The sequence below is a fragment of the Pleurodeles waltl genome, chromosome 3_1 (assembly GCF_031143425.1).
Source record: "Pleurodeles waltl isolate 20211129_DDA chromosome 3_1, aPleWal1.hap1.20221129, whole genome shotgun sequence".
Classification (NCBI taxonomy): domain Eukaryota; kingdom Metazoa; phylum Chordata; class Amphibia; order Caudata; family Salamandridae; genus Pleurodeles; species Pleurodeles waltl.
Window position 1 is genome coordinate 1035064465 of NC_090440.1, and position 27376 is coordinate 1035091840.

Consider the following 27376-nt stretch of genomic DNA (forward strand, 5'->3'; position numbering starts at 1 on the left):
GATTGTGTATATTTATCGGAGCCTGCAGTAAACAACGAGCGATTTGTATAGGGTTGATTGAAAGTCCCCAAGGCTGTCCCTGCCACCACCAGAAATTGATGGTCTCCTACGCCCCTGGTTACAGGTGGCTTTGATTCTCAGAACCATGGCTCGATCATCTCTATTCATTTTTCGCCTTCCCTACCCTCACCTCCGCTCTTCGGTTATATTCGTTAGCGTGCTTCCCGAAGAGCTCACAGGGTGCTGTAATGATGCACTCGGGTGGACTTTGAAACCGCGACCGTGCGTACACAATAAAAGACATAGCCTGCACCTCCTCTCGCCATACCTGCTCGTCTTTCAAACTCCTCGCTCGCACCGCCTCCTCTGTTTACTAGAGGCTGTCCCGGGACTGGCAACAATTTTGGTGTATAGCACGGAAACAACCCTTGCACCAGGAAATAGTACTTCAGTGCTGGGGAGTGCCCCGCAGCAGCAGTTGGGGCGGGTACGCCCATGAGTGACAGGCCCGGAACAAACGGCGGCAACAGATACCGAAATACTTTCGGTTTCTATTTTACGTATTGGAAACTAAATGGAAACAGAAACTTAAAGCTCGAACTCTTTCTGCACCCTCTCGCAAAGTACAGCCAGACCTACGGGTTTCAGTCCTCCGGTGAGAAAAACTGCAAGTGAGTACACAATATGGTTAACTTTGGTGGGTGGGTGCTATTGGTTAAGCTGATAGGGTAATATGTACTGGGTACTTCTAGAAGTTCTTATTTGAGAACGCGGGTTGTCAGGGTAGGGTGCAAGATTTTCGAAGAATGTTTGTTGTCAAAACGCAGATTTACAGTTTCGACTACGGTTGTCAAGAAACACAATCCGTTTTTTCACATTACTTGTTTTTTTTTAAGGAAAGTATCCGAAAAGTGAGACTGAAAGGTTACTAAAATAATATGCGAAATCGTCAACTGTGATCTAATGGGCTTAAGATTGAGTCAAGTCGTGTAGAACTAGGCGAGAAAAACACGCAGCTACATCCCTCTACGTTGTTTTCTGAATAACAGCGCTGTTTGAAGTGTATCAAAAGGGCAAGGGGTGGGCGGCGAAGTGGATCAAGATCTTTGGAAGTTGCCTGGCGTTAAAAAGTGCAGAAAAACACGTAGGAGGCGTGGCCTCCGTAACTGAGGGTGTGACTGTGCCCTAATACATGCAGACTATATCCCTATGATGATGAATACCTAAAGCTAATACATTCGAATTATTAGCTTTTACTGGTTGCTTACCGCCTACATATATGTAAAGCAAACTGAGCATATAGCATCGTCGTTATGAAAACGTCAGGCCCTAATTCTGCACCCTCTTGTCGATTAAGGGGCTCCACTATACATGATCTTCTGGAAAGGCTAATACTTCAGGGCGCGGTGGTGGGACTACCATTTAACACAATATGTCTGGCTTTAATGTGCTAAAACCAGCGGTCGAAGTGCTTTAAAAAACGTATGGGAACTGTGATGCTGCATGCACTGGGGATCGGGGTCAAAGGTATGGCTACAAACCCCCCAAAATATTTTCCTTCAGGTAGCTATATATATAATAACTCATCGATTCAATAAAAAAAGTTAGGTTACTCAGTGTTAAGCGCACTCGTGTGTATTATGAAACCTCAGTCTGTTAATGCACTTCGAGATCTGTGTGTATCCAGAAAGCCACAGAATAAAATCTAAGTTGGTGCAATGGAGACTAGTGGTTAGTGCTATGAGGGCCCATCTTGTGACAGAATGCGCTGAGAATGTGTAAGTAATTTTGTTAAACTTGCATTACACATGGCATAAGACAGACTGCTACCAAATGTGCCAAAAGGTTTCAGATAAAATCTTCCAAAATATAGGTTTTAGTAATGCCCAGGCTGTACGTATTTTTTTATTTTTATTTAACTGTCCTGAAAAGCACTCACTGCATGGCTCAGCAGGTAACTTCCTTTCACTACCAGATGAAAAGAATAAATCTTTGTCATCACCAAGTTTCATGTGATTCGATCATTTAAACATACCAGCTCCTGGGCCACCTTTATATTTGCAGGTTAACTAGTTGTGCACATTTGCATTTCTTTCAGGCGAGGGGATCCGGGCAAGAAGGCCTGTTTATTGTTAAACTACCTGCCCTTTCCTCGGTCTCCAGGAGACACCCTGAATGGAACTTCAACTGAAGCATTTGCACGATAGGAGTTTACTGTCCTGGGATGATTGTCTATTCATAAAAAGTAGGGGAACGTTTTTTCATAAATTAAAAAAGTAGGGGCACACCATGCCACTCCGATCACGCCCACTTCGACCACTGGCTAAACATGGACAGTCAGCATTTGTGCAAGCCTGAGCTTTCGCCCTTTAGCTAATTAAATCCATATCTAGTGGCGTAATGCAAGTTTTTTTTACTGAGACACTAAGCACTGCTGGAGCTTAGAGAGTATCCTGTCTGCAAGATGATTGATAACAAGCGAGTACTGTGTCTGATGTGCATGTCTGACATACAGAAAAGAAAGCACGTAAGCCTTATTGAACCAGCATTGGCAAAGCCAATAGGTCTTGCCTATGTAAGAGCTATTGGCTTTGGCGATGTGTTTTGCCATGTTGTACACCAGTGTGTCTGCTGTTCAGCATGGCTAAAAATTAGTGGTATGGAGTGTCAGAGTGGGGAAGTAGAGTGTCATAGAGTGGATTTGTTGGGAGTGTCGTGGAGTGTCATAGAGGAGAGTAGAGTTCAGTGGTTCAATGGCAGAGAGTGTTGTGGAGTGGATTGAGGTAGTGGTGGTTAGATTGGAGTAAAATGGGGTGGATTGGGGTAGAGTGGGGTGGATTAGAGTGGGGTGGATTGAAACGGGATGAGGTGAATTGGATTGGGGTGGATTCAAGTGGGGTGGATTAGATTGGGGCGAGTGGTTTGGATTGGAGTGATAAAACGGGTGGATTGGGATTGAAGTGGGGTGGATTAGACTGGAGTGGGGTGGATTAGATTGGAGTGGGTGGATTCGATTCACTGGATTGGAGTAGGGTGGATTGGATGGGAGTAGGGTGAATGGATAGGATTGGAGTGGGGTGGACTGAACTGGGATGGAGTGGGGTGGACCGGATTGGGATACAGTGTGGTAAATTGGAGTGGGTGGGATAGAGTGGGCTGGATTGAAATGGGTGGAGTATATTAGATTGGGGTGTGGTGAGCTGTAGTGGGATGGATTGGGGTAGGGTGGACTGGAGTGGGGTGCAGTGGGGTGGTATTGGATTGGCATGGGGCAGATTGGATTGGTGTGGATTCAGTGGGGTAGGCTGAACGGATTGGAGTGCAGTAGACTGACCTGGAATGAGGTAGGGTGAATTGGAGTGGGGTGGATTGATATGGTGTAGGGTATATTGGAATGGGTTGTGGTGGACTGTAGTGGGATGGATTGGGATAGAATGGATTGGATTGCAGTGGATTGGATTGAGGTGGATTGGATCGGGGTGAATTTTAGTGTGGTGGATTGCATTGATGTGCGGTGGGGTGGACGGATTGGGTTGGAGTGGGGTGGACTGAACTGGGGTGAATTGGATTGAAGTGGAGTAGGCTGTATTGGAATGTGTTGGACTGAACTGGGATGGGGTGGTGTTGCTTGAATTCGGGTTGTGTGCGGTGGATTTGAGTTGGGTGTAGTGGACTGAACTAAATTGGGGTGGGGTGAATTGGAGTGGACTGAATGGGGTGGATTGGATTGGAGTGAGCTGGGGTGGGTTGGATTGGAGTGAGGTGGATTGCATTGAGGTGAGAGAGATTGGATTTGCATGGGGTGAATTCGATTGGAGTTGGGTGGACTGGAGTGGATTAGTGTGGGGTAGATTGGCTTGGAGTGGGGTGGGATTGAAGTGGTGTGGATTGGAGTACAGTGGACTGACATGGGGTGGGTGGATTGAATTAGGGTAGCGTGAGGTGGATTGGAGTAGAGTGGGCTGGACTGGAGTGGGATGGAGTGGATTGGCGTGGGCTGGACTGAATTGGGTGGATTGGAGTGAGCTGGGGTGGGTTGGGCTGGATTGGAGTGGGTGGATTGCATTGGGGTGGATTGGATTGGTGGGGTGAATTGGAGTGTGGTGGACTGGAGTGGAGGATCGATTGGGGTGGATTCGTTCGGGGTGGGTCAGAATGGGGTGGATCGGATTGGGGTTGGGTAGTGAGGATTGGAATCAGAGAGGGGTGGGGTAGATTGGAGTGGATTTAGCGTGGTGGATTGGATTGAGTATGGTGGATTATGATGGGGTGGATTGCATTGAGTGAGGTGAATTGGATTTGGGTGATTTAGATAGGGGTGGGATGGATTGGAGTAGAGTGGGGTAGATTAAGGTGGTTTGAAGTGGGGTGGATTAATGTGTACGGGATTGGACTGGAGTGAGATCGATTAAAGTGGATAGTAATAGATTTGGATGGATTGGGGTGGTGTGTGTGGATTGGAGTGAGGTGGATTGGGTACTGGTGGACTTGATTGGAGTGGGTGGATTGGGTTGGATTGGAGTGGGTTGGACTGGAGTCCAACTGGAGACTATGCAGCAGAAGACTAATTATGTGGCAGATGCAGCATAGTCATAATTATGTGGAAACCGCTGCAGCCACAAAATCACACACTTCAGTGGTCCTGACTTTAGGAATGCTTTTCAGACCAACAAACAAAGGACAGAAGTGTTAAATGCAGTGCTTTATGGTTTGACTTTGACTCTGTAGGCATGGCATATGCCATTGATCTTTGTTGCCACACATTGATACGTGCGCTTTCACAAAGCAAGCTCTGTCCCACTCTCAGTGAATGATGATAACATAATGGAGGTGCTGCTTACCCTGGACTGGTATTCTGGTGAGAATTCAGGAGTGAACATACTACCCAAGGGTGAACCTGGGTTCACCTGGGTGAATCCTGAACTACACAAGGGTGTTCATTAAGTCAGAGATTTCCTACGGTGTTCAGGCTATCTCTGTTTTAGTTTGCTGCTTATTCCAGTGTGAAAATCTGGAGCGTGCAACCTCATGAAGGTCTAACTGTGCTAGAGGCAGCAGGAATAAGTTACAGGCTCATGCCGACCAGTGAATTACATGTGGACAGTGACCATCATCTTTATGCACACATCGAGGTAAACTACAGTGCTTTCACTCCCCAGACCCCCTGTTGTTTTGTCAGCATTATCATTTATCATCCACTACAAAAATAATCTTGAATCAGTTTAAAGGTTTTCCGGAGAATAGTGACCAGTAAAGTAATTATATGCAGTACCTCTACTGAATAGATATTGATACATTTGGCAAACTAGCCCCCTAGACCCCACCTGAAGATGAGACAAATAGGCAGTGAAAGGGAAGAGCTATGAAAACATTATAAGTACTCTGCTAACTCAGTAACAAACACAACACCTCAGATCTTGGGTCTCTTAGCTATGAATCCAGCTGTTGGGAGCTCTTTATGTTTTTCAGTGAGGTTCTAGCTACCTCTCATATTGTAATAATTCAGTTACTATTCTAACTGGATGCTGTTCGCTCAGCCGAAAACCTAAGTGATGTATCGTAGTTCAGCACCTACAATTCCTTCTGCCGTCTTTGTAGCTCCTTACTTCTGCCTTGGGTAATATGACAGAGGTCAGGGGAAATAAGACATTTGTAACCCCTTTCCATATACATACTTTTTTTTGGTAGGCAATTGTAATGACTCCGCAGGTGAACTTATTTCAGTCAGCATGTTCCACCCTAAGTAGATGCTGCCTGGGGCTCATAGTTAGTAACCACAAAGTTGTGCATACCTATAGCTGACACATATCATTGTCCCCCCCCAGAGCCCCTTCAGAAAGAAAACACAACATTAAGGACTTTGAAGCCTCCTGGTGAGGGTTGGAAGAGATTCCTACCACCCAAGTTCTCATTAATGTATCAGGCGCTTCACTTGTTTTAGCTGACAGTGATGGACGTTGTACATTTTCAGAACTCCATATGGACCTTCAGTGAAGGCTCATGACCTTCAGTTTTCACCACTGGTATTACCATTTTACTTTGAGTCCAGTAACCTTTTCCACTGTTTTCCACAGCTTTGTATACAATTTCTCCAAAGCTTATATCTGGTAGTTTGTACTCTATGTGTAGCATTTAGATATATAAGAACTCCAAGTGAAGGAATTCCCCTGGGAAAGATTAGTCAGGCACAGATCTTCACAAAGGTCACCTCTCCATCTTGGAATTCCAAAGATGTCTGTGTTTGCTTGAAAAATTACTTCCTGTGTCAGGCTTCTCTCAATTAATTTTCCTTACATGACAAGGTGGGAGAATTACAGTCCACCACAATGTGCCTTTACTCCAAAATCTTGCACAGCACTCCCCTTCCAAAACTGCAGTCATCCGACCATGTGGTAACCCTTCAGGCCACGAGGCCTGAGACTGCCATGGATCCCAACTTTTTGGACACCTACCATAGTATGTTTCTGTGCCACACCGGTCTACGTTGAGGAGATTATCACTCTGTGGCTCCAGTCAGCTAGAATGACAGAGCCTTGGTGTTCCATAGTGTTCCAGTTTGCTCTTTGGTACTTAGAGCCCTATCTGCATAGCACCATCTCTGTTTCTGCTCAGTAGCTGTGACCTGGGCTGCTGCCTCCAAGACACACCTGATTCTTGAAACTTGCGATGTTTCTGGGAGCCATCACTCCACAGTACTTCTAGCACGGTTTGCAGAATCAACAATAACAAAGCATGTCATATAGTGCGTGGAGATTGTGACTCCCCAACCCACTAACTTTCTGGTCCACACATTCCTTGGTGCCAGAACCGTCCCCATCCCCATAATGGGAGCAGCAGGAACCACACAGAAGAATGCGCTGCTGTGAGCCCGGCAAGCCTCGCCTCTGCAGCCCATCCATATTTTTTGCTGGTGGAAAAGAGGTCTGCTTTTTCCTTTTACCAGTAAAGAATTCCAAAGAGCCCAGCCCATTTTAAGACCTGGTCTTCAGGGTTGTTGCCAGAACAGTTGTCCTTAAACCTTTTGATGCTGAGCTGTCACTCTCATCAAAAAATGTGGTCAGGACACTCCAAATTACATTTCTTCACACTTTTCTAAAATGTGGAACTTTAGTTAGTAATGGTTCGTAGTGGTGCTTAAGGGGGCAGATTATGTACAAAGAACAAACGTATATCGTCCAGATATTGTTAAGAAAAATTGATGTTCATTTTCACATTTTATTTTCTCTCATTAACCTATTTAACATTTACAATATTGCAGTGTTGTTCAGGTTTCATTCTTAACCACATTAGGATGAGAGCTGTGACGTTTGTGTCCTCTGCACTACTTCTGTATAGTGGAGGAGGTGAATTTCATGTCCAGGCACCCATCTATGGGGAAACCCTTGGTGCACTCATTGGAGAGCTTCCCTTGTCATGCCTTCATTCTATTATGGAGCGGAATTACTTCTACTCCTACTGCTGTCATTGACGGGTACTCCTGGAACCTGCCTTAGCCATTCAGCTCTAGCTGCTGGCAGGAGAAGATCAGCACCCACAAGCACCAAGTGTGATGAGTGAGGTACAGTTGGAAAGGGTAACTCAGTGTTTCCCAGTGGCACAACTCTCACATGCATAATGATGGCTCAATTTTACCCTGGGGCAGATGTAGAGTGCTGTCCCGGATGGACTGAAAGTACCACTGGACAACCAAGGAGGGGGATGAGAGAGTTGGGGCAGGGATTTGTGTTAAACAGGGAGCATCTAGAGCCCAACTCCGTTCAGCAGTACCAACCTTTCAACCACTATGGGGGTTTGGAGTGTTCGTGTTTACTCCCTGTTTGTCCACTCCAGCCTTGGATGGAAGCACAACTGATCCATCAGATATTTTTTTTCTGTGGAGAGGGAGTGGCACCCATGCATGGGCAATGCGTTCCCCCGGAACTTTGTCCTTAGCTGGGAGTGTTTACTCCCAGTCTTGCTACCACCCCGGTGGTAAACGCAACAGTGAACCATCAGAATGTTTACTCACACGGTTGTGGGGCCATCTAGCACAGGGCATGGTTCCACCATCCTCAGAACAGTATCAACTTCCATGTGCAGAGCAGAATGGGGGTTTACCCTAATCTGCTCTCCCTGGGAAGCCTGAAAGCACTACTGGACCACAAGGGATTTATTTTGTTAGGGTGGCCATAAGAAACCTTTGTTCTGCACAACTAAGCTGAACGGAGTGGTCTAGGAACTCCCTTGGCAAGCAGTGGGGGGAGGCAGGGTGTATCGCTTAGCCTGTGGACTAAGTGGCTGAGGCACACTAGACATGATGTCATTTGTTTCTTAAATTGCAAAAATATGCAGTCAGGTGTCAAATCCTTCTGCCATGAGACCACACACACCCTGTCCGTGTCCTGGCTGTGTGGGGAGACTGTTCTCTGCCCCCTCTTCCTGACACAACACCTCGCTCCCCCATGTACTTGGGTGGATTGGGGCGGTGTACCTTCAGTCTGTCCCTTTAGGGAATCTAGACATCAGGGGTCATTGATTTGTAAAACAAAAAACTAGAAGAACAGTAGGTTGTCCTGTCTGTATCCACCGTCTGTATTTCAGCACCACTGGGGAGCTGATTGGAGGTGTTATCATTTGATCTGCCCTTCTTGGGAAGCTGAATGGCCCCCCGGACCGCCTGTGCCTTTGACACTGTAAATCGTGCAAAATTATGGAACTTGTTAGGGGACATGGGGGTTGAACATGTCCTGATTGATCTTCTTTGTCACCTACATTGGGATACTTTTGTGATGGTTTACTACTACTCACTTTTTAAATCTTTCTGGGAGTCCGGCAATAATTAATTTTCATCCCTTTTTAGGGTCGAACTTGCGTCGCATGCGCTTGTGCATGCATTTCTCTTGCGAGACGCTTTAGGAGTTAGAAAAGGGCTTGGATCCCCGTTCACATCACGTCAGTTGTCTTTCATTGGCTCGTGGGCTTGCCTGTTTAAATCTGCTTGCTTTCATTAGTGGAAGGCACGCATACGTCATGCCTTTTCCGGTGGTTAGCCCTCCTCGAGCGCAGCGACCAAGTACTGAAAACATGCGAGGCTCGCTGTTTTTCAACCGGTTTGTGGACCACTTTTTATCTTTTGTTCGCAGCCCGATCTCGCTTTGCAGAAGTCCAGCGCTTTGCATGACATTGACCCTGTTACATAGTTAATTTCACTTTTGCCGGTTATGTAGATAATTGCACTTTTGCTGATAGGTTTTATTACGAGTGAACTGTAGCAGCGCAATTGCGCTGTTTTTTTATTTCAATGTGGAAAGAAAAATCCGGTTGGGAGTTTACAACTGCTAATAGCTGTAACTCGGAGAAATGCGAGACCCTAGTGCATTGCAAATGCTTGTTATGTTTGCGTCATATAAGTGTTTTAGAAAACTATTACATGCCCCAAATTGGAAAGCGACCAATTCCAATCCTTTTATATGCCGACAATGCCTTTCTTTTCACGAGAACAGCAAATGGGCTAGCTACGGCTTTTGTTGGAGGGTTTTGCCTCCTTTAGGAATCTGTTCCACCTAAAGCTAAACGTGTATGAGACTAACACTATGGTTTCAGGGCTCCAAAAAAACTAAGGATCAAAATGTGTGTCATCGGGGCCTGATTGATAAATAGAGTAAAATAAAATGTATTTAGTTGGGTATCCCCTTTGATGAAGAGTTAATATTGACTTATTTATTTAATATTAAGTCCATGCAGTTTCAGAGAGCTGTTGACACAATCTTTAAATCTGCATCAAGGCTTCGACACAGAGCTGTGAAGGAACTTATTAAAATTTATAAGGCCAAGTGTTCTGCACTGACCTTATATAGAGCTGGTGTTTATGCACATATTATTTCTCAATTACTACAGTGAATTGAACGTAGTTTTTTTTTACATAAATGTTTGGCACTACCAAGGACTATGGCTAACATAATTTGCCATGCCAAAATAGGGTAGAATTATTTGGAGGATTTGATTAGATAGTCCCCTATTATATTGTGGTATGAAATGTGGCGTGAACCCAGTTTAGGATTATCTAAATCCCTTCTAATTGTCTGTCTGGCTAATGATAATGTACCCTGGATCCCTTGGCTTTCATACCAGAGACAAACTTTCTCCGAAATGGTTGTCCCTCAATATTTTGATAACTCCAAAGTCTGAGATTTAGGCAGACAGTGAAAAGCAGGGTGGGCTGTGCCTGGGGGCCCCTGCACTGCCCATGCCAAGTGCAGGGGCCCCTCGACTCCCCTTCCCGCCAGCCTTTCCATGGCGGGAAGGGGACTCGTAATCCCCTGGAGGATTAAAACCGCCGGGACAACCATGGCGGTAAACCGCCGGTCCCGGCAGTGCGACCGCAGCGCTTCTGCCGTGGTCACAATGAGGCAGATTGTACCACCAGCCTGTTGGCGGTACAATCGCCAAAACAGCCCTGGCGGTCTTTGACCACCAGGGTTGTAATGAGGCCCACAGTTCCTAAAGCCACTATAAAAAATATACCTAACATAAAAATCTAGGCTGCGTAATTCAAAGGCAAAATCTTTGAGGACTGTGGTTACTCATTCTAATCTACGTGTTTCCACAGGGCAGGAACCATATTAGGCTCTTATTCAAAATGTTTAATACAGATTTTATCTTACTTGTTTTAGACTTAACACTTTGCACTTTTAATTGATTCCTGATGGAGGGTAGATGGTTTGACTCGCTCCTCATATACCACTGTGATTTATCCCAACCCCAAAACACGAGACACTTTATGGTGATTTTTACAATTTTTAGTGTTATTACGCTTTCATGTATTTTGGTATCTCTTCTGCGTGCAACCAGTGTTAAACAATATCACATTACTTTATTATAGGTACAGAAATTATCCTCCCCTTGTGTTGATTACGCTGTTTTAAATGTTATCTAGGCTGCACTCATTACAAGGAAATGTTATGCGACTTCTGCAGTGTTGTAGTTTTATGTATGTATCATTTTAGTGTATTGATTTTATATACGTTTTTATTCATCATTTTATATACTTTTGCTTTTATGGATTTGAGCTGAATGAACTATGATGATGATGAATTTAAGATGGAGAGTTCATGGTTTGAAAACTGCTATGTCAACAGTTTTTGTCCCCAGGTGACACACCATCCAATAAACCCTACCATTTCCGCAACTTTCAGAAGAGCAGTGACCATAGAGATTCTAAGGAGCTGTGACCTTCATGCATTTTCATGCTCTTCTTGCCATGAAAATGTCGAACTCTGGGGACAAGAACTCGTCTCTTACATTGACGTAGTGGGGAACACCAAAATTCACTGCCAATAACAGCCTCACAAATCTACGTTCACACACTTTTGTCGATAGCTCACATGTCTGGATGGGCATGTTTGACAGCAAAGTGAATGTTTGACAGAACACTTGCACTATTTTTGCTCAGAGTGGCTTGCAACCAAGAAAGCCCAACAGATATCTGTTGATAGAGAACTGCACGGTATAACAGGAATGAAGCCATACAGTTTGTCAAATTCACCCCCAACTTGATTAAATATAAGAGAGATCAATAAAGAAACGATTTTGGAGCAAAGATGGATCTTAAATAGCCAGATTGGCTTACTTGCATTCATACAGATAAATGGGGTGCCGTCCTCGTCTGTCAGTTACTGGGGAATGAGCGGATGCAGCTTATCAGCATCTTATCCTCTGGGACGGAAAGCAAAATGGTGCTGACAAATGCTGTGGCACTAAAAATTGACAGCAGGTAAATAGCATGAAAAAAAGACTCTGATTATTCAGAAACGTTTGGTAAAAATCAACTATATGATTTTCAAGTTACTCAGTAAATTTGGAAACCACTAAGCCGAAAATGCTTGAGAACGTCTTGTCTTTCTCTCAAGAATGGAAACAGAAAAAAAGATGGTCCTTATTCTATGGGAAAAATGATATGCGGTGAATGAAGTCAAATGGCCAAAATTGGAGAATGTAGTAATTGTAATAACTCTTACTATATCTGCTAAATGTAATCAACAGTTGTAATTCACAATCCTCTTTATTACAGTATATTATTTATTTACATAAATGTGTTATTGTTTATTGAAAATATTTATAATCTAAGCGTCTTAAAGCAGAGGCTATTGGTATTCCTCAAATCATGCCCAACAATTTAAAATATGCCACAGGATATACAAACCTGTATAGTTCCAAGGGTTTTTCATTTGTTGAAAATTACCCCCTAAACAATTCTGATTAAGTCCCAGTTCAACTGAGAAAAGGAGGTCAATTCATTTTTTTTTATAAACAAACTTTATTGATTTTATTCCACAGAATTGCAAGATTGAACAGTGACACACAAGTGAACACATAGATTCATACATATATATAGACAGCAAGGATCCGGGATGACAGTCCCCGAATAACACCAAAGCAACTAAATGAACATATTCCCAATTTTTAGGTTGACTACAATAGTTAAGCAAAAGAGCCCAGCCACTTCCCCCAAACCCGCTTGTCTTTACAGGGGCATCCCCTGGCCTTATAAACCACACGCTCTTGCTGTGCACACCAATCTACACCTCGCTGTCATTGTGACACCACAGGAGGGGTGGGGGACATCCATCGTGTAGCACTGTCATGTTTGGCCACTAGAAGGGCCATGCTTAGGAAGGTCCTTTCAGCCCTCGTGCCCCATGGATCTCTCAAACACTCCAAATGGTAGCAGTAAAGGAGAGAGGGGTATCTCCCACCCAAGGATATCCAACAGTTCCCAGGTCACCCTGGTTTAGTAAGCCTCCATCGTGGAACACGACCACACTAGATAATAGATATCTGTAACTCTGTCCCGCATTGGGGGCAGGAAGGGTCAGGGCAGAGACCCGCTTGATGTAACCGAGCCGGTAAGAGATAGGCAGAGTGAAGATAGTATGTCTGTATCACTTGCAACCAGCTGGGATTCCAAGTTCTTTCGGGCCCATCAGAGCATCTGTCCAGTCTTCATCTTCAATGGGACCCAGTCATCGCTCCCATCGATCCCGAAGGTGTTACAGAGTTGATGGTGAGTTAATTACCAGGTTGCAGCAAATCTGAGGGATCCCTCCACGGCCACATTGCCCATGAGAAGCTTCACTTCCAGGGGACTAAACTCAGGTAGTGTTTCGGTAACTGTGACTTGAGCTTGTAGTGCATATAGAACTGAGTGATTGCCAATGCGTGTGCGGCCGGAAGGTCCGAAAAGGAGCAGATGGGTGCCCCGGCCCAAATATCACCCAAGTGGGAGACACCGATGAGGTCTCCGGCCCTACCGCCCTACAGTTTCTCAACCTCCCCCAACAACCTATCATGCCAGAGGTGGGTTTCTTGTGTGAGTTTGGCAGCCCATTGCATGTGTTGGAGCGCAGCCCACCGGGCTAAGAACACTACTCTAGTAACTTGTGGTACAGAATCTGGGGCAGGGGAGCCATATAACATGGCCTGTACCTGGGGAAATCCCAGCTGAGACAGCTCTACCTAGTAAGCTGGTTCTGACCAACTCCCGTTAAACCAATCATGAATGACAAGCAGGCGAGATGCTAGGTAATAGAGAAAGAGATTGGTAATTCCCAGGCCACCGTCAAAAGGGTGCCTCTGGCAGTGCACAAGGGCCATCCGGGATTGGGGACCCATGCCATAAGAAAGTGGTTGTCAGCTGGTCAAGGTCACAAAGTCACTTCCTATGTAGCGGTAGATTTTGAAAGACATACGGAAAATGCGGCAAGACCATAATTTTGTATAGTGCTATGCACCCTAGCACGTTCAGTGGAAGAGGCTGCTATCTGGCAAGGTCAGCCTTGACCCTCTGGACTAGGGACTGGAGGTTGAGGGTCCATGTGAGCTCCAGATGTAGGGCGACCCGAATGCCCAGATACTTAAAACTGAGTTGATGAAGAGGAATGTTCGTTTGCCAACCATAGCAATCTCTGAACAGGCCCAGAAGGAGCAGAACATATTTAGAAGGGTTAATTTTAAGACTTGATGCTTTGATGATCAGGGGCCACTGGTTGCAGGGTTAGTTAGGTACAGGAGGACGTCATCTGCATTCAGTGCAACTCGGTTCTACCGACCCTCTCTCTATCGCCATCCCATAAATTGGGTGTCTGCTCGAATATTCCGGGCTAGTGGCTTAATTGTTAACGCGAAAAGGAGTGGAGAGAGAGGGGATCCCTGTCTTGTCCCTCATCCTATTGGAAAGGTTTCGGAGAGGTCCCCATTAATTTGGACTTGGGCCATGGGATTAGCGTACAAAATGCACACCATACCTCAGAATCGGGGGCCAAAGCCTGCTCGAGACAGCATCAGGTGAAGGTAGCCCCAGTCCACCGTGTCAAAAGGCTTTTTTCAAAGTCTATAAAATATTGGGCCTGATCTAGAGGCATTTGTGAACGGTGGACCAGGGACACATGGAGTCTTCAAAGGCACTGTCTTGTGCCCCTGGTTGGCATGAAGCCTCATTGGTCTGAATGAATCAGTGTGGGTAGGACATGTTTAAGTTGGTTAGCCAGGACAGTTGCAAAGATTTTACCTCTCTGTTAAAGAGGGAAATAGGACGATGGTCTGCGCAGGATGTTGAGAGAGCCTGCTTTTTAGGCATCTCTACTATAGTGGCAGCATCCAGTTCCAGGGGGAAGGCTCCAACCTGGCATACCTCCATGTATAGTGCCAAGAAGCGGGATATCGGGAGCTCACAAAACATGGTGTAGTATTCCGTGGGGAAACCCTCAGGACCTGGAGTCTTTCCGGGTGCCAGTTTGGTTATCGCCGCTCCCACCTCCTCTGCTGTGAAGGTTTCATCAAGCATTTGTCTCTTCAGCATAGAAAGGTGGGGCAAGGGAACTGCCTTGAGGAAACCTTTGGCAGCCTCCATATCGTTCCTTATAGATGTTGTGTACAAGGCCTTATATTAGTGTGCAAACGTTTGTGCGATCTCGGGGAGATTATGTCTCGGGTCACCGTTTTCAACGATAATTTCAGGTATGATTCGCGTCACTTGTTGATGTGAGACTAGCTAGTACAGCAACTTCCCATTTTCCCCAGACAGAAATCTTTGCTTCTGTGGAACGCCAAAGATATTTGGCAGCCTCTAGGGAGTGCTGGCGGATTTCTTCCTGAATGAGGTCCAATTGCCGGGAGAGGTCTACCTGGGATCCTGCTCCAATATGTTGTCCTAGGCAAAAAGCCCAGGCCTCCAGTCTAGTTATCTGGGGGGAGTTGTCTCACTCTCTGGCTCTAATGTGCCCCTTGGCAAAACCTTGTATAGTGGCCTTATTGGGTACCCATTTTTGGGGCTGATCCTCCATTATTGTCTAAGTGAGCTCAGAGCTCTTCATATAGTGCCTGGACAAAGGATTTGTCCTGGAGGTACCAGACACAACATGGGTCGTGAGCCAACCCTATGGGGTCTCACATATATAAGCAAGGGAGAGTGATCAGAGATCCCACAAGGCAGTATTTGGATTTGGATAAGTTACCAACTCTCGGTAGCGGGCATAAAAACTAGATCTATGTGCGAATGAGTGTGGTGGGCAGCCGATGTGTGTGTATATTGGCGTAGGCCGAGATGCCAGACCCTCTAGACATCACAGAGGCCTAGGGCTGCCATCCGGTCGGTGAGAAGGCTAGCCCCAGTTCATCTGGAGCCAGTGGGGGGTCCTGTTGTATCGAGTGTTGGGTCTAGCACAGCGTTGAAATCACCTCCTATGATAGTAGTACCCTGGGGGAGGTTGAGGAGGAGTTTGGAGAAGTCCTGTAGGCAGGCATGAGTGAGGGCTGATGTAGTATAGAGACATACAAGGGTGATCGTTAGTCCCTCTAGTGTGCTCTTGAGGGTGATAAAGCGGCCTTGTGGATCACATGTTGGTTGAACCACTGAAAGGGGGAAGGACCGTTGAAGCTAAATAGCAACTCCTCAGACGCCTCTGGAATACCCTGCATGAAACACTCTGTTGTATTCCTTTCGGGCCAAGAAGGGACGTTTCCCATAAGGTGTGTTTCCTGTAACAGTAGAACCTCAAGGGAGTGACCATGGACAAAAGTAAGAACAGCAGACAGTTTTACTTGGTCTAAAAGACTGTTCAGATTCCAGGATAGTATATGGAAGGTCAGCATTGTGTAGGATGGGTGTGGTCTAATGTGTCCTATTTTCCGGGTGGAAAGGGCCGTGGTGTGGCATTACCAGAGATCGCAGTCAGAGGATCTCTGCTACATCTATTATGGAGTTCTATGTCAAAACCTAGGGAAAAAAGGGAAGGCAAGCATGCATGCAGTTTACCACTGAAACATTGTAAATCCAACTGACCCTAAGTGAGCCCCCCACCCATCCCGCCCCACACTTCTACCCTAGAAGCATATCTCACCATAAAAGTAAAGTTTGTTAGAAAAAAGAACATCCAAAACATTTTAGAAACATCAGTGGAGAAACCCCCCTCATTAGTAAGCGTTCATGGATATATCGGCCCAACCTATCATTCCATCAGGACGTGGGGGGTCCACAGAAAGAGTGCATGAGCGGTAGGTTCAGTATCCAGAGGACCCCTGCAAAGTTCAAAACGGATCAAATCATGGGGCTGCAATTGAGATCTGTGTCAGTATGGAAGTTAGTCGGGGTGAGAAACCTCAGATCCGGAGAACCATCCAAGTCTTGCCCTCTCTGTACCTTTTCAGATACGGGTTCGACCACAGGGCCAGTCAGTGACGCCCAGTGCGACCGATGAATCCAAGAAGGCGTACCTAAGCATGCAGCATTTTGTACCACTGGGTGTGGGTGCGTCATTTGCGGGGCCTGGGCAGCAAGACCACGGGGTCTGTGGATAAGCGTCTATTCGAAGAGGAGTTTTCTAGGCCGTGGAGTGGATAGTCTTCAGTTAGCCACTGCTATGGGGGTTCTGGGTTATCAAAGAAGTGCACATGGCTAGCATGAATAATGCGGAGTTTGTCTGGGAATAGCAAGTGATACTGGAATCCCTGTTTGACTTCCACATAGGAGTGGCATCGTTGCTGGACTTCGCAGGTGTAGTCCGGGAAGATGAGAGCATCTTCACACCGGAGTTCCGGTTCCCCCTGAGCTCTTTGGAGGATAGCAGCTCTATCTCTGTAGCTAAGGATGCGAGTAATTATTGGCCTAGGCGGTGCTCCTGGAGGAGGCTTGGGTGTCAGCCCTGATGCGCCCTCTCCACAGTGACCCAAGAGGACAGATACTCTAGAGTCATCCATGACTTACACCACCATTCTGTGAAATCCACCACAGATTGGGGACCGGAGCCTTCCAAAACCCTCAGGAACCCCAATTATGCGCACATTGTTGCACCTGGATCGGTTTTTGGCATCCGGGAGAGAAGAGTGGTTACCTGGGTCTTGAGGGTGGAGACATCGTCCTCACCTCTGGAGCTCCATGACTCAGCCTCCGCTATGCACGCCGTGGCATTCCGGAGATCCGCACCACTCTGATTTTTGTTTCCACTGCAGCTTGGCTGTTTGGATGATTTGCAGAATAGTGGTGAGCTCATTGGAAATCAAAGCAGGTTTATTCCTGCCTGGAGGCCTGAAAGGTCAGAGGCAGGCCTTGTGGTGTATTGCTCCATGCAAGTCGGCGGTGTGACAGTGCGGGTGGGCCTATCCTTGCCCATTTTGATGGGGGACTGAGATTTCCTCTGAGAAGAGTCACCCTGCTTACCATGGGTCGTGGCAGCACAAGCAGCTGGCTTTCTATGGTCAACAAATAAATGTCTTACCACTCAGCCTTGTGATGTGGATACAAGTCCCCAGGTAAGTGTCTGTTTTCAAACAGGTCTACAGGTCGCGGGAGGGCTGCTGTGCCTCCGCTATGAGGCATTTTCCAGTGAACCTCAGCCGATTTTTAACAGTTCAACTTGTGGATGGTGAGAAGTCAGCCCAATATGGGGTGTCTGGGTCATCCTCCGAGTGTGGGGTCAAGTCACCGCTGGCGGTTCCAGAGGAAGTGGAGGAGGACAGTAGAACACATCAATCCCTTGTGGGGGAGTTAGCCCTCATGCCCGGCGGGTAGGCGATCTGGGAGACGGGTCACTCCTACCTTCGATCTCAAAGGCCTCCCCAGACTCCGCAACCCCCCAGGCCCTACGACAGCAAGGGCCTCCAGGAGGGTCTGATCCCCTCAGCAGGGCGCTAGTAGCGCTGGACGGTAGGGAGGTCAAGGCGAGTAGCCCCCCACCCAGGCCTGCAGCACAGTTCTGACGTTCCAGAAGAAGCAGCAGGGAGCCAGGAGATCGATCCCAACTGCCAGATGCCAACTAGGGGGGGACAGACTCCAAGGTCCCTCTCAGTCAAAGTGCCCACGGCCCTCTCCGGTAGGCAGCAGTCCCAGCATGAAGAGGGAATGCTGTATCAGGGCGAGGTCATCCCCCCACCCCCCACCCAGGGCCACGGTTCCCAAGCCCATTTATATTGTCCATAAGAGTCCGGGAAGGGTGAAAGCGATCAACACGCTGTTCGAATCCGCTCCAAGTGCTCCCGGTCATATCTTGCCACCAGTCTTTTTACTCCTCTCCACAGCAGCAAGTACGTCTCAGAGCCAGGTGGTGTGCCGAGGCACATGTGCAGGATTTACTTGCAGGTCCAGCTCCAGGCTCCCTCGCCGCTGAAGTGCCTCACTGGAGGTCAGGACCTCGGAGCCAAGTGGCAGACCCCGCTGCGCGACCGAGCGGCAATCACCAGTCTCTCCCTAGTCCTCGTCCCACGCCGCCAACGCACCCCTCCCGGAGTCACACCCCAGGTTGGGAGGGGCCGTTCTCTTCTTCACGTGCTGTCGGAGTCCAGTGGCTGTCAGGCAGCTCAGCTCCCAGCTGGAGCCTTCTCAGCAGCGGTTAGTTGCCCAGTCCTCTGCTCTGGGGGCACCCAAGGTGTGATAGGGCAGCATCCCGTCTTCACGACTCAGGGAGTCAGGTTGGGGCCATCGATGGAGGCTATATCCCAGGATTTATGTCGGATTCAAGGGGGTTAATTGCGGAGATATTCAGGATGCGGCTGTCATGTTGGTCGTCCAAACCACGCCCCAGGTCAATTAATTTTTATTCTCGTCAGTTGAGGGTTAAATGTGTGCTACCACCCTTTAATGGAGGAAAATTTTGCTCAGTCTCCTGCCATTTGTTATCATTGCCAGTATGTCTGTTTTTGCTGAAATGTTGCTTAATGGGAGCATTGGGAGTATCCGGTCTCACCTCTATCATAATTTGTTTCTTGTGGACAATTTGTTCTGTTTAGATTACATTACAGGGGCACAGTTGCATAAATCGTATCAAGTGACCGTCACTGTAAAATGATGTTCAATTATTTTTGTGTCCCTGTGTTCAAAATGTTGGTGTTTGTAGTCAGTGGTGATATAGCAACTTCTGCATTTATGGCTTTGCATTATGGGGAAAGCCCCATTGGGATATCAGTAAAATTGGTGTTGGCCAAGTCCTTTTTGATTTTACCAAAATAATACGTATAAAATACTTAAAAATATGGGCTTTTAGATGACCCTATTCATTCATTGGTCTGATGGATGTCATTCACATTTTCATCCACCCATTACAGTATAAAGCATGCAGCAGTAGGTCAGCCCGCTTCATCCATTTGCGACCTTAACTGTGATGAAGGGCATTCTTCTCTTTAAGAATAGTACATCCACACACAAAGAAGCTCCCTTCAGAGGCAAGGACTAATATGGCAATGTATGCTTTTTCAGACAAAAATATGTTCTCTTTTAGAGAACTTTTCTTTAAAGATTGACTAGGGCCTGAAAGCTTCACCAATAACGTTTTGAAAATTCTCTGACAAAACAAGAAGGGACAAAGCCAAAAGGTTGGCTGTCAGCACCGCATTATAGGCCTTGCTAATGATTGATTGGTTTGCACTCTGACAATATATTCTCTAACCTTATTGTCTTTCTTGAAGGCACATTTTGATTTACCTGTGTGAACTGACCAGTCACATCAAACTATGGCAGAGTTTCCTCACAATCATTTAACTTCATTCCTGAAAGGAGAAATGTGAGAACACGGGCATTTCTAGGTTGGTGGGTCTTTCACCTTTTGGGAATACTAAATCTTCCTGTCGAAAACATGCTCTTTATGTTGCTTGTTTAAATAAGCTTCATTAATACATCTTTATATCCACCAAGATGCCAAGAGGTCTAATTCTAGTAAGTAGTCCTCTTTAAGATTACAATTTCTGTGAAGATGGAATAAAGGCCCATAAGGCAAGTTCATGTCCAGGCTACATGGTTGAGGACAGTAGTGAATGACAAGCGTATTACGCTCTGTATGATTACTAAAGAATGTTGTATCTAACTCCCAACCTGTTTTGCAGGTGAAAGAAAGAATAACATTATAAGGATCACCCAAGGACACCTGTATGAGCACACACTCAATAAGAAACAGACATCGCCCCCCCCCCCCACCGCCCCGCCAAATTCCCCACCCCAGACGTCAGACAGCTGATATACCTCACAAAAGGAAGGAAGAAAAGATACAATAGCAGAAACCCACAAACAGTTATCAGCTCTACACCCCTTGCGTCACCCAGTGCTGGTTAGCAGATGCACCAGGAATCCATTCAACCTCCTTCCCTGAGGACCCCAGAGAATATTACTTCAGCCAGTTGCCCCACACCTTGTAGAATTCCCAGAGGCATCCCATACTGCCATACGTAACGTTTTTTGCCGCCATATAAACTTCCATGCCTTGTCTCCATTTTTGTATTGATGGCGTTTCATTCAAACCCCATCCCCCCCAATACCAAGCTGTATCCTTTTTTGACACCTCTAGACCTAAGCCACCTAACAGTTGTTTGACTTTTGGAACAACCGCTTTGCTAGGGATCCCCAGAAAAATGTACTTTGGCTTAAGTGGATGGTCCCCTCCAGGATAGCTCTCAGTTCTGCAGTAATCGCCACCCAGTGCTCATGAATTAGTGGGCAGCTCCAGTGTGTGTGAAGGAAATTGTCATCTGCACCATTGCACTGCATAAAGGTCGGGAGATTGCCCTCCCCATATCAGCTACTTTACACAAAATCACATTAATTTAAGCACAGAGAGATTAATTGTCAGTCAGTCAATCTATTTTATGATTAATTAAAATCCATACAGTGTAGTCTCTGTTTGTCGTAATAGACCTTGTGTAGAATCTTAAACTGAATTTATTGTCACCTCCCTAGAGTGCCTCAAAGCTGCCTCCCAATCTATAGCCTCCATGTCCTCCACATCTCACTCCCACTTCTCTCGCAGCCTGCCCACTTCTCTCGTAGTCTTCTCAGGGTATGTGGCATATTGTCTTCAGTGTCTTGTAGGTGAGGAAGATCGCGTCTTTCCCCAGTTCCTCCATTAATAACTACCCTTTTAGTTCTCCATATTCTGGGATTTCCTCCCCCTGTAGCCTTTCCGCCTGCCAGAAGTGTTGTATTTGTGCATACTTCAAGGATTGGTTGGAGTGCATATTATATTCGCTTCGCAATGAGGAAAATGGCATAGGATACCCATTTTCTAGAAGGTCCCTCACTTTGGAGACACCAGTAATGTTCCGGAACCCAAACACCTGCAACTTCCCTGACTTGGTAAGTCATGTACCTCCCATAAAGACGTTTCTCATGTGATTATGTGCGTCCAGCCCAGTTATCTTGTGTCCCTGCCCCATGCTGCTAGGGCCACTTGTGTGGCTGGGAGCAATCTTTGGGACCATTTGCCCCAATAGGGGTAGTGCGTATACAATTGTGTCCCTAACTTTGCCTGTTCCAGCCTGAAGGTAGAATGGTCATGTAGGGGCAAATATCCAATCACTGATATTGATTAAATATGACGCCCAATAGTAGGCTTCTAAATCCAGGCGCGCTATTCCCCCCAACACCCTACCTCACACCCCCATTGTAGGGGATACATTTCAGTGTTTTAAGGGCAATGCTGGGGTGCCCCCATTCCATAACAGGGATCTCACACCCCCTCCTGCCTAGTAAACACCTCCAGAGGCACCTTGTAGTAAGCGTTCTATAGGACATATAACAGCTTAGAGAGTGAGATCATATTAAAGATGGCCGCTTGCCCCATGAGGGTGAGAGGCAGCCCTCTTAGCATCTTCCTGAAAATGTTTTTCTATTCTCCCCAGATTGCTGTGGAGGCAAAGCTCTTTCTGGTGTCATAAAGATCCCCAGGTACATGAATCCCTCTGCTGCTACTGCTACTGCTAGGCTTCTCCGGAGCAGGGATGTGTCCATCTGCCCCCTGGGGTGATAGATCACCAACCTATTCTAGTTAATCCTATTACCGGAGTGATCTCTGCACTCTTGAAATATTTGAAAAAGCGCTGGAAGAGTCGTGGTTGGGTCAATAATGTAGAGCATGATGTCATCTGCACAAAGCAAGATTTTTTTCTTCATCGTCATCTGCCTCGGATATTTTCAACCCTTGAACCACTGGATGATTCTGCACAATACATGCCAATGACTGTATGGTAAAGGCAAACAAGAGAGGAGACAGGGGGCACCTCTGCTTGGTTCCCCTGCCAATTGGGAATTCTGAACACAGCACCCATTTACTTTCACTGCCACAACTGGGGCTTGGTAGAGAACTGCCAGTCACTTACTGTACTTAGGACCAAACCTGAACTTCAACAACTGCATGAAATGCCTTCTCCGCTTCTAGTGCGAGGAAGATGTGTGCTGCTGGTTGATCTCTCACCTCGGCAAACCAGTTGTGTGTCTCCCTCAGGTTGTACCTCGTTGACCTGCCAGGCATGAAGCCCGACTTATCCCAGTGAATCAGGGGGTATTATTACCTGCAAAAGCAGTGAGGCCAGTATTGTAGCTAGATTAAGTTTTGTAGCCAGAATTTTAACTTCTAGATTAAGTAAAGAAATCGGGCAGTACAGCTCGTAGTGCTCCTTTGGCTGGTCTTCCTTGGGAATCCCCACGACAATGTCACACCAAATATCCGGTGGGAGCATTTCCTGCACCCCAACCTCCTTAAACAAGTTCAACAGATAGGGCCCCAATAGTCCAGCGTATTGCTTATAAAATTTGGCCGGGATCCCATTGGGCCGCTAGGTTTTATCGGTCCTCAGTTTTGGTATTGTGGACTGGACCTCGGGCTTTGTGATGTCAGCCTCTAGGGTATCTCGTGCCTCCACATATAACACCGGGGTGTCCACTGTTGACAAATATTGTGCTATACGGTAAGTACCGTGCAGCATTTGGCCCTCTAAAATGCCCCAAAATATTTGCTAACTTCCTCTGCGATTTGTCCATCTGAGTCACATGCCTCTCCTACTGGACCTGGCATCCATTTCCTTACTACCCAGCCATGGCAGGAGTTTGCCTGCCTTATCTCCTGTTTCATACAGACGATGCAGTGTGGTGAGCATGCTTCTTTACATCCTCCTGTGCTAAGTCCCGGTACGCAGTTCTCAGATTGTCTATCCTCCTGAGTGTGGTGGGTGGGGGAGGGCTTATTTCCGACCCTGGACCACTCTCCAACTCAAGGAGCTGGTGCTGAATGCCCTCCAGGGCTGCCACTGCTTTCCTCTTCTTCTGGGCCTCTACATTCTTTGATCTAAATCGAAAACCATCTTATATGCTTACTACAACACCACCCTAGAGCTAACTGAGCCCTCATTTTCTTTCAAATAAAGTTCAGTGACGATTTGAAGTCCTACTGTGACCTCCCGGTTCTGCAAGCCCCAGACACTGAGTTTCCACATAGTCCCCTTACCTCCTCCACGCCGTCCCAGCTTGACCAATAGAGGGGAGTGATCTGAGAGCCCCCTAGCTAGGTAGTCTGCCTGTTGAATGGTGCCCACCTCCCCTGCCGGGGTAAATATATATTCCAACCTGGAAAAGATCCTATGTGCCACAGAGAAGTATGATTTTTTTCTAAAATATTTATGCTTTTAAACACTTTCAAATACAGTAAAGGCAAAAAGCCGATTGCATACAAACACAATATCTTTGACAGGTATCACAAAGTCATACATTTCCAACAGTGTCCAGACAACTCTAACAGGAGCCCTGCACAGTGCTATGAATGTCCATATCCAAGCCCACGTTGTCACATCTCTAGCCCTTCCTACCCCTCAAGTACTATCTTGCACAGACTCTGGTTCACCTGTTTCTTTACCAATTAGGTATTGTTTATAGATGTCCCAATACTTTGCTGGCCTATTAGTTGGCAGAAGCAGTTCGCTATAAACGTCTGTTTGTGTGTTACAATACACCATATCTCTATGCCATTCTTCTGTTGTCGGCACCGGACCACGATCCTAACGCATGGCAATTCGACGCTTGGCTAGCAGCAGGCCAGTAGCCACCAACCGTCGGACTGATTTTGGTAAGTCTCTATCCCAACCTAGAAGCACCAATATCGGTTCACAAGTAATACGCTGTCCGGTTATCGCCTCCAGTTCCCTGAAAACCGACCACCAGAAGCGCTGCACCCCAGTAAAGGCCCAGGACATATGGAGAAAACCTGCTTGGTCTTCACTGCACCTGGGGCAGGTCGCATTAGTGCGCAATCCATATCTGTGTAGTCTAAGGGGAGTATAGAATGCTCTGTTTAGATATTTAAAATGTATTAGACGATGCCGGCCGTTCAGTGAGACATTGCAAGTCAAAGAACAGCAATAACGCCACTGATCGTTAGTGAGCTGCAACCCCAAATCTCTCTGCCATTCAAGTCTTGCTTTGTTTAGCTCATTGATATGTGTCTTCTGTATGTGAACAGAGACTAGTCTCTGGGGTTGGTCGTTCGTTAGTACTGTGGATAAGGCCTGCATATCCAGAGGCTCCCGCATATCCTCCCCCAGGTGTGTTGCCATAGTGTATCTAACCCTGTAGTACTGATATCGGAGCAGCGCAGTCAGCTCAGTAGTCCGCTCTTCTATCATTTCCCATGGTTTCATAACACCTTCCTCACACAAATCCCCCATAGTGGTGATATTTAGGGTGACCATGGCCTGTATTAAACTCTTAACACGCCACAACTCAAACCAAGCACACCGCCCCAAGGGCACATGTCTATGTAGCAAGCCATGCCAAGCATGCGAGTTCAGAGATGGTAGCTCGCCACAACATTTGTTTGGAGCATGGAATATCTTACTCTGCAGCAGCACTGGGGATGCCAGATCATGCTTTATTTTAAGAAACGGGATGTCACTGGACCCGTAGACCCAGGCGTGAGCGACCACAGCATGCTCAACCAAATAGTAGGTCTCCAAATCTGGGGCCCCCAGGCCACCCAGCTCGTAGGGTAGGGTCAGGGTGCTCCATTGCACTCGCGGCTGTTTACCTGCCCATGCTAATTTGATAAGTAGACCTCTCAAGGCTGCAAAGTATGTCTTCGGTAATAACATAGGGATATTCTGAAATAGGAACAGAAACGAGGAAGCACTACCATTTTCATAAAAGCTACACGGAAAGTGGAAGCCTAATCCACCTCTCCATGTCACCTGCCAGTGCCTCAAGAGCGACCTCAAAATTATCAGTCACCACCACTTTAGGATCCGTATGGACTCTGATGCCCAGGTAACGGACCGAGTCTGCCTCCCACCTGAGGGGGAACCCCACATCAACTTGTGATGTCGCCGGTGTCACAGGGAACATAATGGATTCGCCCAGTTCACCTTAAGGCCTGAAAAGGTACCATACCCCGCGATCTCCCGGAGAACCGGAACAACATTACGCTGCGGGTCCTTAAGATATAATAACGTGTCATCCGCATAAGCCGAGAGTAGAAGGGTTTCGTTTTTAAACCGGAGACCCCGATGACTGTGATATTCCCGCAAGGCACATGCCAGGGGCTTAGCCAACAGTGGGCACCCCTGCCTGGTGCCCCTAGTGATAGGGAAAGTGTTGGTAACTATCCCATTGATTCTTAGTCTGGCTGATGGTTACCCATACATCATGGACACCAGATGCAGAAAAATATCTCCCACTCCAAACCGCTGTAGGACCTCCTTGATAAAGCACCATTCCAGCTAATCAAACGCCTTTTCAGCGTCCCAAAAAAACGCCACTGCCTTCAGCTCTGGGTTTATATTCTGTATGGTGCCAAACAGTTTTCGGAGATTCATAGTGAGACTGCGGCCCAGTACAAAACCCGATTGCTCTGGCTGTACCATCTTCGGCAACAGCTTGGCTAACCGGTCCACCAGAACCTTAGCATAGATTTTAACATCCACATTTAGTAAAGATAGCGGACGGTAACGTGAGCACTTCGTTGGGGGCTTACCCGGCTTACGCAGCATGATCAGCATCGCCTCACGCATTGAAGGAGGCATAAGTCCGTTCTCCGCCATCTCTTCATAAACCTCCTTTAGATGGGGGAACAATAGGTCTTTATAGGCTTTATAAAACCGCACAGTGAGCCCATCAGGGCCCAGAGCCTTTCCTTCTGCCATGCCCCCTATAGCTTTGTCCATTTCTTCTAGGGTCAGGGGTGCACTAAGAGGCTCTCTATCCGTGTCTACTAACCTCTGCAGATCAATTTGTACTAGGTAATCCAGCAGCTCCTCCGGATCCGGAGTGACCCTAGAGGTGTAAAGAGAGTCATAATAGTCCCGGAATTTGTATGCTATTGATCCTGGTTCTCGAATTTCACTACAATCTTCTGCCTGCACCGCTATGATCATGTTTCTTTCTCTATTAGGATGAATCACATTCGCCAGCACCGATCCTGGTCTTTCCCCCTCCCCATACGCTCGGGCTGTGGCATATTTCCCCATATGCTGAATCTGCATGGGCTGTGTCCTGAAATTCAGTCAATTTGACGTGTATGCGACCGTTCCAGCAAGCATAGATGCCCCCTGAGAGACCGCAGAACACCAGCATACTTGGAAATTGTGATATATAACTTAAATGTCTCCCACACCGTGCCTGTATTAGCCACCAAACCCTTATTGATGTGGAAGAAGTCTTTGATCGCCGTGGCTAGCTCCTTCCGGAAGACTGAATCTAATAGCGAATAGGGAGGGAACCTCCACGAGAAGGGGGGGGTCACACGCGTACCTTTAGTCACTGTCAGTAGGACTGGGGAGTGATTGGAATATGTCCTCTGCCTTGGAACATCTGTGTGTGAGCCGCCCAAGAGACTTCTGGCAACCAGCCACAGATCTATGCGCGTATGCAGATTATGTGCAGCCGAGTAATGTGTGTACCTGCCCCTGTCCGGATGTCTATCTCGCCATATATCTACCAACCCCAGTTCAGATGCCACTTCTGTCACTGCTCTGGCTGCAGCCGCCGGCCTATGGTCGCCTCCGCCCGACCTATCCAGTGCGGGATTCAGTGTGCAGTTAAAGTCTTCCCACCAGATCTGTGGTAACCCCCCCCCCCCCACCCAGGAGCCCGCCTTGACAG

At 46.9% G+C, this 27376-nt stretch overlaps 1 protein-coding gene across 4 annotated transcripts in view; it reads left to right on the forward strand.

Annotated features, from left to right (window-relative positions):
• Positions 1-444: 444 nt before the first annotated feature.
• The window catches only part of PARP9 (poly(ADP-ribose) polymerase family member 9), a 507325-nt gene continuing 480393 nt past the window's right edge, over positions 445-27376 (forward strand). For all 4 annotated transcript variants that reach the window (XM_069224307.1, XM_069224309.1, XM_069224306.1 and 1 more), the window contains exon 1: positions 445-671. The gene's annotated coding sequence lies outside the window, so the exon portion shown is untranslated. The remainder of the gene's footprint in view (positions 672-27376) is intronic.